The 20251-nt window shown below is 40.7% G+C and overlaps 1 protein-coding gene and 1 long non-coding RNA gene across 7 annotated transcripts in view; one reads left to right on the top strand and one right to left on the bottom strand.

Moving 5' to 3' along the window:
* Positions 1–15588, bottom strand: part of CSNK1G3 (casein kinase 1 gamma 3) — an 89101-nt gene extending 73513 nt beyond the window's left edge. For 5 of the 6 annotated variants that reach the window (XM_052777705.1, XM_052777707.1, XM_052777708.1 and 2 more), the window contains exon 1: positions 15360–15588. The gene's annotated coding sequence lies outside the window, so the exon portion shown is untranslated. The remainder of the gene's footprint in view (positions 1–15359) is intronic. The other variant, XM_052777712.1, reaches the window with a different exon arrangement.
* Positions 15589–15989: 401 nt separating this feature from the next.
* Positions 15990–19296, top strand: LOC128137802 (uncharacterized). The gene is made up of 3 exons (XR_008233850.1): positions 15990–16197; positions 17684–17753; positions 18910–19296. It is a non-coding gene; the product is annotated as an uncharacterized LOC128137802 (long non-coding RNA).
* The last annotated feature ends 955 nt before the right edge of the window (positions 19297–20251 follow it).

The following is a 20251-nucleotide window of genomic DNA, read 5'->3' as shown; positions in this document are numbered from 1 at the left end:
AACCCATGAGTTTTGCTTCCCTCCCCCGCCCAATTATCTCCCCCATCCCACTAGGTGGGGAAGTGAGTGAGTGGCTGTATCATGCTTAGCTGCTGGCTGGGCTTGAAACCATGACACATAGTCAGGCACTGTTCTGTCTTCTGTTCCATTATACACTCAGTATATTCAACAGCTTTGCTGCTATTGTTACAAGTTCACACATTACCCAAAAGAACACATTATATATTAAGCAAACATATGCTGCTACAGAAAATCTGTGAAGCAAAACAATCTTTACCTAAACCTACATTGGAGAAGTTTTCATTTAAATCCTTTTAATTTTTTCCTCCTTGATTCAGTATTCAAAACCTAATACAGCAGTGCAACACCAGCTATAAGAAAAAAGTGTAATTACACAAGGCCACAAAAATTTGATCAAATATTCTAATCATATTTGTATTAAAGTTCTCTTTTTTCAAATGCCCTAGAAACAACAGCCAGTTCTTTATGTTGCACCACTACCAAAGATCATACATACCCACTCAAACACAATTTCTTTCACATCTACTGGAAAAAAATCTCAAAGCCCCAGTTAGGCTGGCCATTTTAAAGCACTGTTGAGTTTTATTATCACACAAGTATTTATAATTTCTTGCACAGCCACACTTACATAAGAACATCCCATTCAAAGTTTGCTTTAGGGTCAAGTTATTGCCAGAAAGTGGCAGGCTGCTAAAATTCAAATTCTAATACAGGGAGGTAGCACACAGTAAGAAGTGACACCTAGAAAACATTTTAGACATCTTAGATTACAGGGATGCATATCTACACACGTCTCTAAATGTCATTTGAAAATGTCCCAATTAACACTACCAAAGACTATATGCCACATAACAAGAACCCTGCTCTGCAGCAATAAAGACTTTCTAGGACCTTATCTAAGGCAGGGTAAAAGACTAACTCATTTAAGCACCTTCTTTATTCATACAACTCTCAAATGGCTAAGCCTGCAGCAGCAGCACCACTGTAATTACATGCAAGTTTACATATTCCGAGGTGCATGTGATAACAATGTTCACATTCAAATGTGCAAATCATTTTAACTTTAAAATAAAAACTTACTAGCTACTTCATTCCGTTTTCATGTTCCAGATTCACTCTTAAATAAACCTATTAATGGAATGAGAAAGCTGCTAAATAAAACATTCCATTGTCCGGAAGTGACAAGGTTAAATGAAACATGCAACCGTAACTGTTGCCTTACGTATCATACGCATTTCCTCTCAGAGTTTAATTACAAGATCCTGTATCACTGATACTAGCAGTATACTAACGTTTTTCTCTGGTTTTAGAAAAAGCATACGGTAGCACAAGCACTAGGGAGGAAAATAAAAGATTCCATGAAACAGAAGGAAAGATGGTAAAGAAACACCTCTGGTTTAGGCATAAGGCATTTAAAAATTCACCCAGGCTCCTACCATTTTCATACATCTTCAGTTTTTCTCACCCCTCAAGTTCCTTTGTTCACATACTTCTACTCCCAAGGTCTCATATTTTTGGCACTGCCATTAATCTAGCAGCAAAGCTTCTCACACCTTCTAGAAGACTGCAGAGAAAGTTTCTAGTGCCTCTGCCACAGATTTCCAAGAGACTTCCTCTAACATTACACATAGTTTTTATGAAATAATTCACCTACTAAGTAGCCCTTATTTCAGAGAGAGAACAGTCACATTCAATTTCTAATATTCATCTGAATGTTACAAATACATTTGGACCACAGATAGAGTAACATGGAATTTTATTCAGCAAAACTTTATAAGTATTTAACAGAGGAAAAACTGCAATTCATACTACAAATCTGAAATCAAGCTCAGAATGAGACCTTCGTTGTGAGGTAATCAATACACAATTCAAATACCTAATCAACTATTTCTGGCATTGTTTGTGTGCCTCATGGAAAGATAAAGCTGCTCTTTCTAGCCTAGCTCTAAGATGACTGCATCATTTTCATTCATTTTTATCTACATGTCCCCAAGCAACAGAGGACACCTGATACTTCAAATCCACAGCAAAAAGGTTCACAACTGAAGAGCCCTTGAAAGTTTAGGACAGCAGTTTCTAACCTCGAAAAACTCTTGGGATAGAATTTGAATTGGAAAATATCTCTAAATTTATATATGATTTTGTAAGATTCATTGTTTACTTAAAATAAAAATAAATCCACTCTTTAATCATTAAATATTTAATTATTTTTGGTTTAGTCCAATTAGAGAAATTCAAACCTTCACATGACCTTCATGTGACCCAAAAAAGTAGAGTTGCTATTCTATCAATTTATATTACAAATTAATTTGCCTATAGCTTTATTTTTCGTACAAATAGATGCTTATAATATTCGTATCACACCACTTTGGTGGTTGTTTCCTTTTATTGCTAATTTGAGCCTGAAAAGAAAAATACTTTCATATATAAACTCCAAAATAAAAAACAGATGTTAAAAGGTTCATTGCATAACTCAAACATAACCTACCTGATTTTGACTTAATATTATTTCATCATTTTCCAGATTTTAGAAGCAGAAAAAAAAGCAAAGTCATTAGCATCTGTCAAAACTAAAAACGAGTGCTGAATGTCAAACTACCACAGATGCTACATGCTCATGACACAAGCTTTGAAAAACAAACAAAAAAACCATTTCCGAACAAATTCCTCCTCACAAGTTTCTCTCCCCAGCTATCAATAACCTGTATTGAAATTGCTCATTACTGTATCTTTTTACATTTCTTAGGTGTTCTCAATAAATGTAACCTCAACATAATGAAAACTTATTCATCAGTAACTCATTTTGTTCACAACAATATAATCCACTTGATATACATGGGGAATTTCAGTCTAAGCTTTGCAAGTCTAACACAGCCTAATTTTCTAGTTTTTTTAAATCTTTTAACATAAAAAAAACCCAAAATACAGCTTGGCATTATCTGCTCTTTCCTTTCTACCACTTCTGGCATACCTCAAGATTCATCGTAATTTCAAATGTTAGTTGATTCATCTAAGACTCTTTTATTCTACCCTTTCTTAGATACTTATCATTCTGACTTCAGTCAGGTAAACTACCTTGGAAGCTCTGTAAAAGGAACATATAAATCCTATGGAGCAACACCCTTCTCCCCCCCACCAAAACCAATAATATTTTGCAGCAGATGTGAACTAATCCAAGAAGCAAGGATGAACTTTTTCCGTTTCGCATAAGAGGACTGGTGTCTCTATATCAATGAGATGAGAAACATATGGAACACACAAGAGGTGATGATGCACCCAAATCAGATCTTCAGCAGCATTCACATTCAGGCCATCAAAAACCACTGTTCACATTCTTTCCCAGCCAGCTTGCCTTTCAGAATACTGAAGGCCAGATCCTATATTTACTACATTTATTCTACCAAGCATGCAATATATTAATGAGTTAGAAATCCTTCCTAGAGTTTCAGCAGCAAAGAAGGAAAATGAGCAAAGCAACTGCTACTTCTTGATGACATGCAGATCAAACTCTTCACACTTCAGAAGATACATGTGTTTATTTAGGAAAGCAAACATAATACACTAATTTCAAAGGCAAATGAAATCTCCTTATAACAGATGATGCAGGAGCTCAGCTGTGCAATTTGTTTCTCAGTATACACAGCCTCAAAACATTTCTAGTTTGATTTGTGCTCTTCAGCACTCCAAGGCAACTAACAGATCACAAGTGCACTTAAATTCTGTTTGCATTACCAGCACTTCCAACAATGCCATGTTTGTATCTCAGGGACCTTCTACATTACCACTTCTGTCTTTTTTTTTACTTAAAAGTCCGTGTCTTCCACAGATTCTTCTGTTCATTTTCTATGACTACCTCAGACAACTGTACTGTTCAGGCAGCAACCAGTCTTTTTCTGCTTCTTCGTTCTGTAATAACAACCCTTTCTAGATTAACAGAACAGTTTTGCAAAGCAAAACAAGAACAGAAATTATGAATTTTAGCATGCAAATTAGATTATCAGCATTCCTGAAAATGAATTTTTAAAAAACCTATTTGTTTACTTTTATATATTTGTAAGATTCTCCCCATACAACATCAAATTTTATGTAATTGAACACAACTCTACATACACACAGTCTCAGTCCACAAACACTTATGAACAAGAATCACTCAAATAAGCATAACATAATTGAAAATATCAAGGTAAGCCCAAGTAGCTTTCTCATGAATAAAAATTTACAAAGCCAAGCCTTCTAAAAAGTCAGGTTTTCCTGTCAAGTTGTGTGTGTGTGTACATATATATGTATATACACACACATATAAAAATCCAAAATTGCATTTCCCTCTTACAGTATCAGCTACCACACATTATTTTCAATGAACATAATTAGTTCAAGATTCTAGAATAAGCTTTTAAATTTGCACATATATAGCTATTTCCCTAGGGAAAGTTCATCAGCAAACCACATATGGCCATGTATAATCCCTCTTTAATATGCAATATCTAACAGAAAAACAGATTTATTAACACATTAAATTAAATCTTCCTCCATACAAAAACTAACCAAAAATATACCTTATATTTATTGAAGCTTGTTTAAAAGGTCCATTCTAGTTAAGCTACCGTAATGTTTCTTGTACCAAGGTTTACAGTCACATGAAATCTGAGGGCTATCAATATCCAAAATTTAGTATCTGATCTGTACATTTAATTTTGTCACTCGAAAGACTACTACCTAACCAACAATAATGCAGCTTTCTCCACCACCAAATTACCAGTTCCAGTGAAAATACTGTCAAATCAGAAGACATGTACAGTACAGTTAGGTCACCCTAACCCAATACAGTTTTTCCCCAAATGACAGACTAGACTAACCACATAACAATTAAGATCCCCAAGCAATCTCTTTACCTCTGTAAACTTAAAATGAACAACAACTTAAGACTGCTATTTTCTGTTCAGTGCATAAACATTTATATTTTCCTCACTGACCTAGAAGAAAAGTTTGGCCCTAAGCCACAAATCACACTTCATTATAGGCTTTCACCACAAAATCCCACTAGCTTCACTTTAGGATTGCATTCAAGTGAATGCACTTCCTTGGTTAAAATTTTTGTGCATGTATCCTTCTTGCAGGACCATATAATCATCATTTCAGAGTAACAGTTGAAAGTCAGTTTTCAGAAAGCAGTGGTATAATGCAAGGAATAATTAAAAAAAATCTAATAATGACAGTACTAAAGTTTACTTACTAAAGAACAGAAAAAGAAGGTAACTGCTGGTTAAGCAGCATTCCAGTAATTTGGTTTTTCACTTTTCCAACACCACCCCACACATACACTTAAATGGGCTATATTGTCCACAGCTGATGGAAAGCTATTGCTGAGCTAGCTAATGCTACATAATGGATGCTTCAATTTTCTACACCAAGCATTGTACCATCAGCACTCAACTGTTACAGTAGAACAACTGAAAGGTATAGATTAGCTTAAAGCTAGGCTAAAGAAACTGTAAAGTTGAACACATCTAAAAGTTAGAAAACAAAGCAAGGATAGCATTACATTTCATCTAACACCATAACTATGTCTGAAGACAAAATTAAGCATGATAGTGAAGCACTCCACTGCTATGTGGAAAAAACATTTTCTAAGAGTCTGAAAGTCACTAATTCTGTTTTCAGGTTAGAATTTGGATAGGATAAAGTACATCGTATGTTCTTAGTATTCCACTATGAGTGTGAAAAGCAGTTTTCAGAATGAAAAGTCTGTTTAACTCGAGACCAATTCCTCTTCACCCTTATCATTAATTACATGGTCATATTCTACTGTAAGAACTTAGAGGGGAGCCAAATTCAAGTTAAATTATTTTAACTCTGCAATTTTTCAACTTGCAACTGCAGTCACATCAGACATTAACTACTGTGCTACACTCCTGAAAAACAAGCCTAGAAAATAAGACATCACATGCTCATGCCTGACAGATCATGATTTGATCCCATAAGACAGTCATCTATTACCAGTAGTATTGGACATTATTACTTTTTAATGAGGCCAGACCTCCAGAGGCACATACTTCAGTTTCACAGTCTTTGACAACACAGAACTACTGAGAATATGTTTTAGTACCACTGCCTTTCCTCAATCTGACCTTACCAAAATTCACTTGCCCTCTCAACTGTTCCTGAATCACTTGGGGGTTTTTCCTCCTACAGCTCTCTTTCTACTTTAGTCCAACTACAACCGTACTGAACTGCAGCTTAAAGTGTGCTCTTCCATACATGGCCAGTATGGATACATGCACTGGGATCTGAGAGGTGGGAAATACTCCTTTGTCCCTCAGCTCAATGCCCAAGTCACAGACCTAGTCACCCACACACTGCTGAAGTCATGTGTTTCCTCCTTTTCCCAGGTAGAAGCAAAGAAAAGGCAGAAATCACAAGCTGGAAAGTCACTTTGTGTTAAATTCCACTGCCTGGCAGTACAGCGATCTACCATCAACATAACACAGCAGGTTCTAGAAGAGCTTTGTTCCATTTATGCAGCCCAGACTCAAAGACGGTCAGGACTTAATTTTGTAGAATTCCTTCCAAACTGTCATCTCTATTGCACTGTTATAAATGGTGGTTCCAAAAGCCTTAGACCTCAGCAAAACTTGACTAAGTAACAATTAAGAGATTGATAAACCACCCTACCAAAACTCTGGTACAAGCTTTAACTTAACAGTACCAGAAATTATCAGCATTGTTTTCTTTTGTTTTTAAACACCCCCCCATATCGGTAGGTCTTTCCCTATGCTTATTTTCCAAATCAGCCAAGAGGTTTAATCCAAACTATTCCTATTTCTGTTTGAGGCAGAAACTAGTATGAAAGACTTCAGACTTAATTTGACAATGTTTTTGCCACTGAAAATACACAATCTTACAACAGATGTTAATCATAGATGTTTCTGCCAACCCTGTACATAAGGAAAGGGATAACCCACAGTACAGGAAAATGTCTCCAAAGTAAGTTTTGCAGCCATGAATCCATCAGGGTTTTCTGACAATAACAAACTACACGGCAATCAAATGATTCTGCTGTTTTAATAGTCTCCATAAATTAGATGGAATTCATTGCTGTAGAAGGTACCCAAGTACTTTACTATCAGAAATACTTGCAACTCTCCCCTCACACGTATGGCTTTCACTGCAATGTCTACCTACAATGTCTTTACTAAAATGAAACTACAGAATTACATTCTCAAAAAGGCTTCAGTGAAGTATTCTTCTTGCTTTATAAGTTCAATATGGAATAAAATGTTATCGATAAAAAAGCCTCAGACACCACACCAATTAGAATCACACTTAACCACCTTCGTACTGAACACATAAGATATGTAGTGACACATATTTATAGAAAAAAAAGCCACAGTTAAGATCTTAAATTCATCATTAGTCATCTAATATAAAAAACACTTAAACCAATGACTTCCCATGAAACTCAGTGGAAAAAAACAAGTCTCCCAAAGTTTTATACAAAACCAAACGATACTGAATATGAAATCATCTGGTGTAAATGAAAAGTTCTGAGAACAAAACAACCTGTATGCTACTGACATCAGTTTTGCCAAGGTCTGATGGTAACTAACTACACCAATTTTAATTTAAAACAAAATTCTCATGCACTAAAATAAGAAAACATCAGTATCTTGATGTGGGCACTGTGTGGTAAATGCTTAATTTACTACTTAGGGAGATTAAGACAGATTCAGACTAAGCAAAGTATTCCTCAAAAGCAACGTTAGCTAAGCTTAGCTCTCTACAGATTAGTGTTCAACGCCCACACAGCCTCACTGCAGTAACTGCAGCTTGTTGGATATCATCCATGTGTTTCCAGGCCTCCCCCTGTTACACTTGAGCTCTCTTTTTTGCAAAACCCCTAGTTTCTTCCCACAGTAAAACTCTTCACCTTCACTTCTCACTCAACGAAGATGATGTAGTACTGGGCAAGCAACAGTACAAGTTGCAAGCTGAACAGCTCTCAAGCTACTACGACAGCACAGATAACGTCCTTCCTTCACTGTGTATAGTTAACAAATATCTACTCTATCTAAATTGTTTTTTATGAAGCTTATAGGAACATATCTTCAGAGGCATAAAAATCTATGCTTGGTTACAACTGGCCAGTAAGTTCCACATTTGTATAGGCAGCAGATGAGAGAACTGCAGATCAAAAATACCTTATTTCCTTAAAAAATAGACTTTTTTTTTTTCCAGAAGAAAATTCCAAGTACAATCAACAGGTTTTACTTAGAGCTCAAAGTCAAAAAATTAAAAGCAAACCTTAAAAGAGCATTTCTGGAAGGCAAAGACATTCATCTCTCAGTCTGGCAAAAGCTTAAGAGTAAATTTAGCCATTTTGTCTTCCTGTTACCTTTTGGTAAAATTCTTCTCTGCCTGTTTCCTGTTGCCTGTAAATTCAAGTTTCATCATTTGTTATCTCTCCAGATTTAGAGATGTCTCAGCCTACTGTCAGCAAATGTTAGAAGTAAAAACTTTCATAAACTGATATATTGAGCAACCTGCTCCTGGAATACTGTAAGAAATGAGTAAGTAGTAATTGTTTGAGGCAATCTTCACAGAAAAAGAAAGGAAGAATGTTTCATACTGACCTTCTTAGAAGCCACTGTTTGCAAGGCACAAGGTCGAGGTTAGAGTGAAACATGTCTCCCACAACCCTTAGAGCAATCATGTCCCTGACTGCAATCTCTACAATATTACTTTGTCTTCCCAAGATTACCACAGAACTTAAGATACCTGTATTTATATGGACATTATCTACATTTAAACTGACATCAACAGTATCAATAATATCTGAAATTAATTACGTACTTCATTTTAAGCTAGTGGAACTCCTCTAAAGCAACACTGAACCTTTGTTAGATTGCTTTATATCATTACATTAAAAAGCTGTTGAAACATGAAAAGTCTTTCATGTCTTTACATAGAGAAATGCAAACTGCTTCATTCCTAAAATGGAAAATGTCTAGTGCCTTAAATACAGAAAGGTACCCAAGAGACTTTTCTATACATAACAATACAATTTTTAAGTAGTACTTTCTTCTAGGGTGCAAAGGTGTGTCCTACCCTGGACTAAACCACAAGTCCTAGCATCACAAAGGTAATCTGCCAAGAAACCCGTACTTCGGAAGCACAACACTATTTTTCTACAAAAATACAGCCCATGCAGCCTTCTGAACGTAACAGATAAACGTTTACTAGGTAATTAGCACTTCAAGCCCAACAACAAACTGAACTAAAAAGAACAGTTTTAAGGCTACAATACAACCTAAGTCTGAAATTTTGTTTTGAAAAATGCAATTAGACAATATAATGGGTCAGCATGATTACTGTCTTGTCCTGCTGCATCTGGCCACAGGTACCTGCTGCTCCTGTTGCTCACTTTAGACCAGCTTCAGCACTCAAAACACCGCTATAATGCCATTAGATTCACTAACCTAGTAGAAAGTTCACACACTCAGCAGTAACTTGCTACTGAACAGAAGCTGAATCAACTCAGTGGAGGATACAAGAGACAGATGCAGAGCAAGAATGGAGGTACAAAAGTGCACAGCCAGGAACAGGGAAGAGAAAGAAATACCTGATAGTAGAGAGGACGACCTTCCCAACAGCCTGTGATGTAATTTCAGTGACTGCTGTTTCACAGTAGGTTTAGTGCACCTCTTAAAAGATAGCACACTTGTTCTTTAATGACCTCCATAGGCTAACTGCCACCAAACATCACCATTAACCATGCTTCTGTTTGAAACTGTTCCACCTACTTTCTGTTATTGTACATGGCTTACTGAATAAAGAGCACGGCACCTCAAGAGTTACTCAGTGAATAAACACAGAGACTACAAGAAAGCGTGACAACCCACATACTTTAAACTGGAATCTAGGCCCCACTTGTCATAAAACAGCTCTGTATTTTCGTACTACTGAAGAAGACGTTATCCTCCATTGTTATAGTCCACATCCTGTCTTAATCAAAAATAACGTAATTTAAACATGTGGTTGATGAAGAGTATAAATTCCCATGAAGGCAATTACATCCAAGTAATATGGAAAAAAAATCCTTTCTAGGAAAATGACATTAAATTACTAACAGATTTTAGTTAAGTAAAACAGTTATTAAAAAAGTCTTGGTATGTTAAAAGTTACACAGGCTAGTAAGCTTACAGGGAAGATCATAAAACATAGGAAAAAACTGTTGTAATTACATTACTAATGTTCTGCACAAAGTCAGATTATGTAGTAAACCTACTTGAAGTATGCAAGTCTTACCTGTGTCTGTCATGAACTTCTGTGACCTGCAGTTATCTGAGTAAACATGTCCGCAAAGACAGTTCTGACTGATCAATGTCTCCTCCCATTCCTAACACCACTGCACAAGGCAACAATAGGATACTAGACACAAAAATAGCAAAAAAAAAATTGTCATCTTTCCATACCTGCAGGGTAGACTTATTTGGTATAAGACACCTCTTTGAACAGCCAGAAGTTGATATTACCTATCTTGTATTAAAAAGCTTTCCTAAAACATACGCTGACCTTTTACATGTAGATATACTCAAAAACACCAGATAAGGGAATAAACAAGAGAGAAAAGTAGATCAGGGAAACAACAGTGAAGCATGTTCAAACAAAAATGCTCTATGCAACAGATGAAGGACAATGCAGTTCAATAAACATCCTAGGAGAACACACTGGTAAAAACATTTGTAACATTCTGAAAAGTGTTGCATATTTAATATTTACAAATATTCTCTGCACCTTTTCTTAGAAAGCTTCCTCCTACTCTCTCATTTAAGGTAATGAACATATCTATCAAACACTAGAACTAAATGTAACAGGTGAGCCAAATCTGATCAAAATAAATTCATCTGTATTTTTTGAACATAGCCGAGTACTTTACTACTTACCAAGAGTTTCAGAACTTCCTTTGAAAGTACTGCTTTCAGAAAGCTCTCTAAGTAACCAAAATTCAAACCAATTCTACAGCATAGACTGGTGTCTAATGTCTCCTCTTCTACATTCTCCCTACGCTGAAGGGAGCCATTAAATTGTAAGTGGCTTACCTAAGGTCACCCTGAGGGACAGACGTTCCAGTCACTGTCTTTATCTGTGACCATCAGCCTAGCTTTTAACTACTTTCTTACTAGACTGCTTTTATTTATGCAATTATTTTGCTTAAAAACACACATTTTTCTTCACTGAACTATTTCAGCTGTGGCCCACAAACCCCTAGAACTCCAGTGACAATGTCTAGGAAGCTACTCAGAACTATGCTCAGAAAAACAAGCTCAGCAGCAGGCTTGATTTCACTGCACTGGTTCTGCAGCAGCATTGAGGAAGCATTAAAATGCCTGCATAGCAAAAAAAAAAAAAATTCAAATTAAGGATTGCCTGAAAGTATGCAACAATTAGATAAAAGTTACTTTTTTACCTTATAATACATCAGGGAAAACAATTATATAGAAGTCTCAAAACACTTTTGAAAGAATGTTAAAGCCCGGGAAGCAAAGCAAACAACATGTTAGAATTCTTAGGCTTTTGCCTACTCTGCCAGGGTACATTAGTTGCTCCTTGGGAACATACCATGCCGTTTTCATTGCTAAATAAGCCCCAGGTATCATGATCAGTTTAAGATCATCTAACCATACTCTGCTGCTGAAAAGCATTGTCCCACTCTTCCCCTAAGCACTATGTCAACTTTTTTGCTCATACAACTGTGGGTGGGGTACATAGGATTGACTGAAAACTCTTGCAATTAGTTTTCAGTTGAATCACTGAGCTTAAACTGTGAAGAAGCAGCACCCCAAAATCCTTTACAACTTTGTTCTTCCTGTGGTTTGTGTGTGCCTTTAATCGCACTATTACTTCTGTGTATATCATTCCAAAACCATCAGTTAACAGCAAAAAGAAAACCTAAGGAACAAGAAGTAGCTGTATCTTTTGTTTACAACTGTGACTGGTTGACCCTGGCTGAACTCCAGGTGCCCACCAAAGCCCTTCTATCAATCCCCCCTCCTCAGCTGGACAGGGGAGAGAAAATATGACAAAGGGCTCGTGGGTCGAGGTAAGGACAAGAGAGATCACGCAACCAGTTACTGTCACGGGCAAAACAGACTCAACTTGGGGAAAATTAACTCAATTTATTACCAATCAACCAGAGTAGGGTAATGAGAAATAAACCCAAATCTCAGAACACCTTCCCCTCACCCATCCCTCCTTCCCAGGCTTAGCTGTACTCCCAAATTCTCTACCTCCTCCCCACCAGTGGCACAGGGGGACAGGGAATGGGGGTTGGCGTCAGTTCATCACACATTGTCTCTGCTGCTCCTTCCTCCTCAGGGGGAGGACTCCTCACTCTTCCCATGCTCTGGCGTGGGGTCCCTCCCATGGGAGGCAGTCCTCCATGAACTGCTCCAACATGAGCCCTTCCCACAGGCTGCAGTTCTTCACAAACTGCTCCAGCGTGGGTCCTTTCCACGGGCTGCAGTCCTTCAGGAGCACACTGCTCCAGCATGGGTCCCCCCATGGGGTCAAGAGTCCTGCCAGAAGACCTGCTCTGTGGGCTCTTCTCTCCACGGGGCCACAGGTCCTGCCGGGAGCCTGCTCCAGCGCGGGCTTCCTATGGGGTCACAGCCTCCTTTGGGCATCCACCTGCTCTGGTGTGGGGTCCTCCATGGGCTGCAGGTGGATATCTGCTCCACCGTGGACCTCCGTGGGCTGCAGGGGGACAGCCTGCCTCACCATGGTCTTCCCCACGGGCTGCAGGGGAATCTCTGCTCCGGTGCCTGGAGCATCTTCTTCCCCTCCTTCTTCACTGACCTTGGTGTCTGCAACGTTGTTTCTCTTACATGTTCTCACTCCTCTCTCCGGCTGCCATTTCTGTCTGTCCCGCAACTTCTTTTTCCATCTTAAAAATGTTATCACAGAGGTGCTACCACTATTGCTGATTGGCTCGGCCTTGGCTGGCGGCGGGTCCATCTTAGAGCCAGCTGGTATTGGTTCTGTTGGACACAGGGGAAGCTTCCAGCAGCTTCTCACAGAAGCCACCCCTGTAACCCCACCCCCGCTACCAAAACCTTGCCACACAAAGCCAATACAACAACAGAGTGAAAAAACCTGTTTAGGTGGTATGACTTATTAAGAAAAGTTAGATAGAGACAGTTAATACAGCTGATCAGTACTTTGTTCTTTAGAAAGTTGGTTTTGTAATTACAGGATGCTGGAGAAAAGTAACTACTGCCACTTTCCTATTCCTCACATTTGACCTATTGTTGTCTGAAAGTCATAACTAAACTAAACTCACCTTAAACACCAGCAGACTTCCTAATATTAAAATAAAATTCTCAGACAAAAGTGACGATGTTACAAATACACGTAACTTTGATTCTTCTAATCACAGAACAACTTAGCATAGTCACTACTGAAGCATAAACAATCCTATTTTCATAAGACACACTTTGTGGAGGTAGTTGGGACACTAAGTTTTGATACACTGCATCAGCTTTAAAAATGTATTTAATCTAGTTATGAGACTAGTAAGAAGTGAAAAATTACCACAGGAAGTAAATTCAGTCTTGTTAATTGTACATAAGCAAACTGGATAAGAAAAAACTCTTTTGCAGGTTCAGTGACTTTTTGTTGCTGTTGTTAGGGAAGAACAACTTCAGAAAGGTTATTAAGACAGAGCCTGCAAGTCTTCCAAACAAACTGGTTGAATCTCCTAACTAACCTTGAATATCTTTATCTTGATCATGCAGGAAGAAAACCTACAGAAAACGCAATGTATCATGGTACCAGAACCAGTATTCTAGCTTCTGAAATTCATTTACACGTTATAAGCAAATGCATCTATTTGATTCAAAAGTACAGTAGCAAGACAAAAAGATTCATTTCATTAGCTGAAAGCCATTCTCAGCTGACGAGCTAGTGTGCTGTTTGCCAGGTAATTTCTCTATTTCAGGCCAGCACAATAACATACCACTTATTTCCATTGCAAATACTGTTTCACTTGTTGAAACATGAAGACAAAAGGATGTTGAGGTCAGTAGAAGACATCTCCTATAACAGAGTTAGCAAAGAAACCTGTCTCATCTTTTCTCTCTAAAAAGAAAATTGCATTACTCGCACCGTGGATTTTAACATCCCAATGCAGCTCAGGATAAAATGCATCTGCTAGACATTTGTTAGCGTTCAGAAAAGGTGTGAGTCTATAGTGCAAAGAAGTTGTTTATCCCTACAAGCAGTCATACCCCAAGTAGCAACACTTAATACACTTAAGTGTGCTTCACTTAACACACTTAAGAACATGCAAAATAAAGGATAATTTTACACAGTAAATATTTATAACTACTTATGTACTTGCAAAAGATCCTACATACAAAATGCATTAAGGAAAAAAAAATATTCCATTATATTCCAACTCCTTTTACACACAGGACATCACTTTAACACCCGTTAAGGGTTCGCCAGCAAAGTCAACAGAGAAGCCTGAAAATAAACTCTGGACAAAGTTTCAGAGCAAATCCCCTGAAACATCAGTCTTAGAGATTTTAAAGAATCAAACTTAAAACGACTCTATTCAGAGTGTGTTTGTAAATAACTTTAAAATAACTAAATAAACTAACTAACTTTAAAATAACCAAAAAGCACGGGCAGCTCAGTTTGCCTCTAATCTGCTAACCAAGCCAGCACAAATGCACTCCAGCAACCTGCTTCTACAGAACAGGAAAGCGAACTTCCTCACTTGTTCCTACAACAGCAGCTCAGTGCTCGCTCGGTAACCACCGCCAGCAGCACCGCAACCGGCGATCAGTCAGGCAACCAAACGAGCCGCGAGCCACTTTTCTTCAGGAGAGGGGGCAGCCGGAGCCCTCACCGCGACCGCCTTCGCCACCCAGGAGAGAAGCCACAGGAGAGCGAGGGCCCTTCCACCGCCGGCTGCGGGTCGCGTCGCGTCGCCTCCCCTCGCCCCGCGCTGCCGGCGCCGCCACGGCCCGCACTCCCGCCCGCCTCACCCCGCCGTCCTCCCGCCTCCCACCCGGAGGAAAGGAGCGCAGCGCGGACCCGCAACGGCCCCACGACAGACGCTCTCTCTGACCCCCCCCGCCCCGCCCCAGGCGAGCCGCTCCGACCGCCACCTGCACCCGCCGCCGCGCGCGCCCGCACGAAGCGGGGAGGCTCTGCCTCCCCGGGGCTACCGCAGGAAGGGGGGGAGGGAGCCGGTTAAAGGCCTCGGCCGAAGGGGGTGCTGCGGCCGCCGCGACCGACGCCCCTCCGAAAGGCGGCCGGGGACAGCTACCTACCGGCTCCGCGGGGCGGCAGGAGCCGCTGCGGAGAGTGGGGCGGAGAGGAGCCGGCTGTGCCGTGCGACGGGGTAAGAGTCTGGCTCGGCGTCCGGCCGGCAGAGTCTGCGGCCAGACCTTCACCTCTGGGCACTGGGCACTGCCCTAGCCCCTGCCCGTGCCGTGGGAGCTCCGAGGGGGGTCCAGTCAGAGGGGAAGAGACGGCGGCGGCACGGAGGACCCGCCCCTTCCCGCAGCAGCAGCAGCAGCAGCAGCAGCAGCAGCAGCAGCAGCAGCAGCAGCAGCAGCAGCCTCGGCGGGCCGGCCGCGCCTCCGCCCGGATGCGGCGGGGGCGCGCGCGTGGGCGACGCCTCCCGGAGAGGGGAAAGGGGGGAGCACGGGGCCAAGGGCGACTGGCGCCTCTGTCCCTTCGCGCGAGAGATTGACAGCGCCCGCCGGCCACTCGGGCGACGAGAAGCGAACGCCAGGCCTCGGGAGGGGGCAGGGCTCGCTGGTGGGCAGAGGAGGTAGCCAATGAGGGAGGAGCTGGGCGTGGCAGAGCCAGGGGGCGGGGCCGAGCGGCGGCGCGGGCGGCGGGTCTCGTTGCCGCCCGCTCCCTCCCCGGCGCTGGCGGGGCGGGTAACGGTCTCCCCGCGCCGGGGGGGCGGCCGCGCCCGAAGGGGTCCGGCTGGGGGTCGGCGCTTGGGTGCGCGCTGGGCTCCGGCGGGCTTCTGACCGACTGCCGGTCCCCGGCCGCGCCAGCCGCGCTGCTTCCCCTGAAAACTTAGAGATTCTGTTCAAAGGAGGCGGCGGTGAGCCCCTCCGCCTCAGCTGCTCGCCTCCCTCGCCTTCAGCCTCGGTGAGCTGATGCGCTTTACCGCTCTCCGTGGTAGGGGCAAAGGTAGCCCCTTGAAGCGGGAAGGGCTGGCTTCGAGAGGTTGCCCTGTGCCCGGGCGCGGCTGGGTCAGCTGCGGACCGCAGCCGCGGCCCGCCTGGAAATAGAGCTCTTTTTAATGCTCTGCTGGGCACCAGTCCCCAAAATGCCGCCAACATCCTCTGACGTCAGACTGCTCACATTTGGTAGTTTCTCAAAAATGCTATTGCCCTCCGTGTAGTCCCCGCATCTGGAAGGGGTGCCACCGCATGTTTGGCACTGTAGTTACAGGTGCGTGAGGTTAGCGACTGCTGCCTTCGCTCAGGCCTCTGCACTCCCTGCGTGTCTGCGTAGGAAGCCGGGAAATCGGAACCCCACTCCCCCTTGATGGCTGCCGGAGCTGCCCTGTAAATGTTAAAAAGTAGGCTTACAAATACAGTATAGTCGACTTTGTGACAATGCTTGCGCAAAAGAAAAGATCTTTAGGCCCTTTTCGTGTTGTCCCATCAGGGGCGAGCAGCATGTAGGCCACAGAGGGTCTAAGATTTTAAGTAAAAGGAATTTTTTTTTATTTGAAAACTTAAAAATGGCTTTTGAAGTTTATTAACAGCTTGATTTACAGTCATTATAAATATGGAGGAGAAAGGATGCAAAGGATAAGCATTGGAGCTTCTAACAGGTATTGACTATTGCTTACCCAAGTAATTTTTTAGGGAAAGTTTGCATCTTTCCAGAACCACCTAGAAATACTTGCAGAACAAAGAATTAAAGAACATATAGCTGCAAGAGACTTTAAGAAGTCATTTGCTCAGTCAACTTTTCCCGAACTGTACATTTCCTAGTCTCAGTAGACATTTAATTACTTTTGCCAAAAAACCTCCACAGGCAATCTGTCTGTTGCTCCCAAGAGAACCCAGAAAGAGATCCCAAGAAAGATTTTGCTGACATTTAACAGTGGTCTAGTAAGTTAAGCCCATTGATAATTGTCCTGTATTCATGCTAAGTATTTGGTGGTGCGCTGGTATATAAGGCACACCCCAGTAACGTCATTTTCATTCATTCGCAGAAATGTGTAACTCCTCGCTTACCACGTGGAGCGCGGATTCACTTACAGAACATCTTTCTTCTAGCAATTCACCTGGTCTTCTCCAGCATCATAGAGTATGCAGTCTTGGGACAATGCAGAGGGGTTTGTGCTGTTTTGCATTAAAAGTCTCCCCTCTGCAAAAGACCGTTTCATTGAAGAGGAGTGAGCATGTACTTAGTTCCAATTAGCATTCCAGGATCCTGTCAGATGCTTAAAGCATTCCACTCTTACAAAGCAACTAAGCATAGACAAAAACAAGTCTTGCATTACTGTGATTCCATATTTGTTTTGTAGAACCATCCTCAAATTTTCTAGCAACTTTAATCAGAAATGGACGCATTCGCACCAAGACTAATATTGCCTTTCCCAACCTTTTCTAAACAGACTGTCGTAACCTAACAACAAGTGGAGACTTCCTTTTCATGTAAAAGCTGTAGGATATTTTTCCAGGTAAGTTATGATTTCTGACTTAAAAAAAAAATGCAATTAATTTGCCTTCAGTTCAACTCAACAGATTACTTAATAACCTGTAATTCTAGGATTTAGGTGAAGAACATAAGGCAAAAGGGAAAGATGTCTTCTCCATCTCAGAATTTTTAAAAAAAAGTGCATCTGTTTGGGGTGGTTAGAATTACAGTCAGTTAGGCAGCAGTGGTGAAGAAAGTGGATAATTGCTACATGTAAAATGTGTTCCTACTCTTAATCATCAAGAACAACACAGACATACCATGCCCTATGTTGGTTACATAAAATAGAAAAGGAATGCTGTGGCTTCAACTTTATAATGTGATGTACCTTGCAATGTACATGCATGAATGCTGTTCCAAGTGAAGGAAAAAGTACTTCCAGTGTTTAATCCCAGACTCAGCATTATTGCCATCATGGAACCCTGTGAAAATTCCTGCACACAGCAAAATAACAGAGCTTGCCAGATACTGTGCCTCTTAACTTTCCAAAGCTTTTCATTTTTAAGAAGTGCTTTATCATAAAGTTGACAAGATATTTCATTCCCTGTAAAATTTCATTTTAATATTCATCATTTTGCACTGAGATTTCAACAGCTGTTTCCAGAAGACTACACAATTTCATTTATGCAGTGTTTCTGATGAACTTATTCCTCCGTGCCATGTTAAAATATTTAATTACTAGATACTAGTAAATTAAGCACTTGAACTTAAAAACCCCACAGGCATAACTTACGGCTTTTCAGTATTACAGTTCAGATTTCCCTTAACAACAACTGTTCCAATTTGTTAAGATCTTTGTTCTTTTCACACATGTGGAAGAAATAATCATATGATTCCTCCTTCCATGCAATGTTTTAAACTCATATTCGGTTCTAAATATTGGTCTTTTTTCCACTGTTATATGACTTGAGCCAGTCAAGCTCATTTAGAATGATTGCTCTCACTGTGGTATCTTGATCACAGTCCTTTCAAATTTCTGCCATTAAGGATCCTGTAACTTAATCCATGTACCTAAGAAGATCTCAACACCTAAAAATAGAGCTAAACAGGCAGTAATATAAGCTGCTGCAGTAAATTAATTCTTTCTTATGGATCATCAAAATTCTGTTTGACTAACCTTTAGCTTTTTTGTTCTAGACAAAGAGTTCCCAGTATGCGACACAAAAATTACTGCAACATAGCAAACTACAGAGTCATGAGCCAGCACGTTGCCAACTTTTAGCCCTATGTGGAGAGGTAGTGGAGGGAATCTGTTCCTGGCTGCTGTAAACGTGTGCCTGCAAACAGAGAAAACAAACAACACTGGGTAGTTTTCATTTGTTCTAAAGTTCATACAGTTCAGCAGCATGCACTGTTTGTGAAGGAGAAAGCCTCACCGGGCTGGACTTAGCAGTATGCATTGCAGGTTGGGGTTGAAGGTACACTTCTGGGTTCCAAAATTTCAGGACCACAGGGAGCCTGTTATAGTCCTCTTCTGAACGTGGAGAGCACAGCAAGGAACGTAGGCTTGTTAACACCATGTGAGAGAAAGGTGGGCCCAGCAAAAGAAGCAGGAGCTTGTGCGATTGCTAGTGTAGTGCTGTCATTGCTAATGATGGTAGCAAAAAGCATGCCCAGTTTGAGAATGCCTGTAATAAATACATCATCCTCATACATCATACAACATTAAGCAGTTAACAGAATGTCATTACTTCAACTAAAAAAGCAAAAACAGGCTTCAGCTGTTTATGTCATCTGACCCACATACAAATGTTATGCTACTTTCTCTCCATAATCCTGAAGGTGTTGGTTGAGCTGACTTATCAGCAGTTTGCTGTTCTCAATTTTTCCTCAGAAGAACTCCCCATAACCTGGGGAGAGTACTTTTACATGAGGGAGAGATGTGAAAAAGTGCCGTACTCAGGCTGATCCCTTCCATACTAATGGACAACAATGAGCTTTTAAAAGCTGGTGGAAATGAGAGTTGCACAAAAAAAGCAGAAAGACATGTAGATCTTCACTGGTGCCATGCCTCAACTGCATCAAAATCTATTTCAGTACAACTGGGGAATTAGCCCATTAAGTGGTATAATGAAAACATTATGAGTCATGTCAAGTGAAAGGAGTGAAAAGGCCCCATGCATGAGAACCACATGATGAGGTCCAGAAACACAGGCACTTTGGCAAAACAGTAGAATTCTCAATTTTAAGATAGCGATAAGTGATCTGATTGTTGATCTAATGTTGGTTCACCTAGAGAGAAGATTTTGTTTATTTTAAGCATTTAATCACAGACCTGCTTCAACCAATGGTAATCACTTTGTCATTTATCCAAGAGGCTGAAAAGAAGTTACATATTTTTTCATTTAGGTGAAAGTGATAGTCAAAGCTTGAACTTTAGGGAAAACAAAAATGGATAGAAAGATTTCTGCAAAATTTTTAAGAAGTATTTGAAAAGGTTTTCTGCCCCATAAGCACTTTCAAATCTAAGCTTCCCAGTAAGTGT

Source organism: Harpia harpyja, chromosome Z (genome assembly GCF_026419915.1).
Source record: "Harpia harpyja isolate bHarHar1 chromosome Z, bHarHar1 primary haplotype, whole genome shotgun sequence".
NCBI lineage: Eukaryota > Metazoa > Chordata > Aves > Accipitriformes > Accipitridae > Harpia > Harpia harpyja.
Note: the sequence above shows the minus strand (reverse complement) of the source record. Positions and strands in the feature narration are given on the sequence as shown.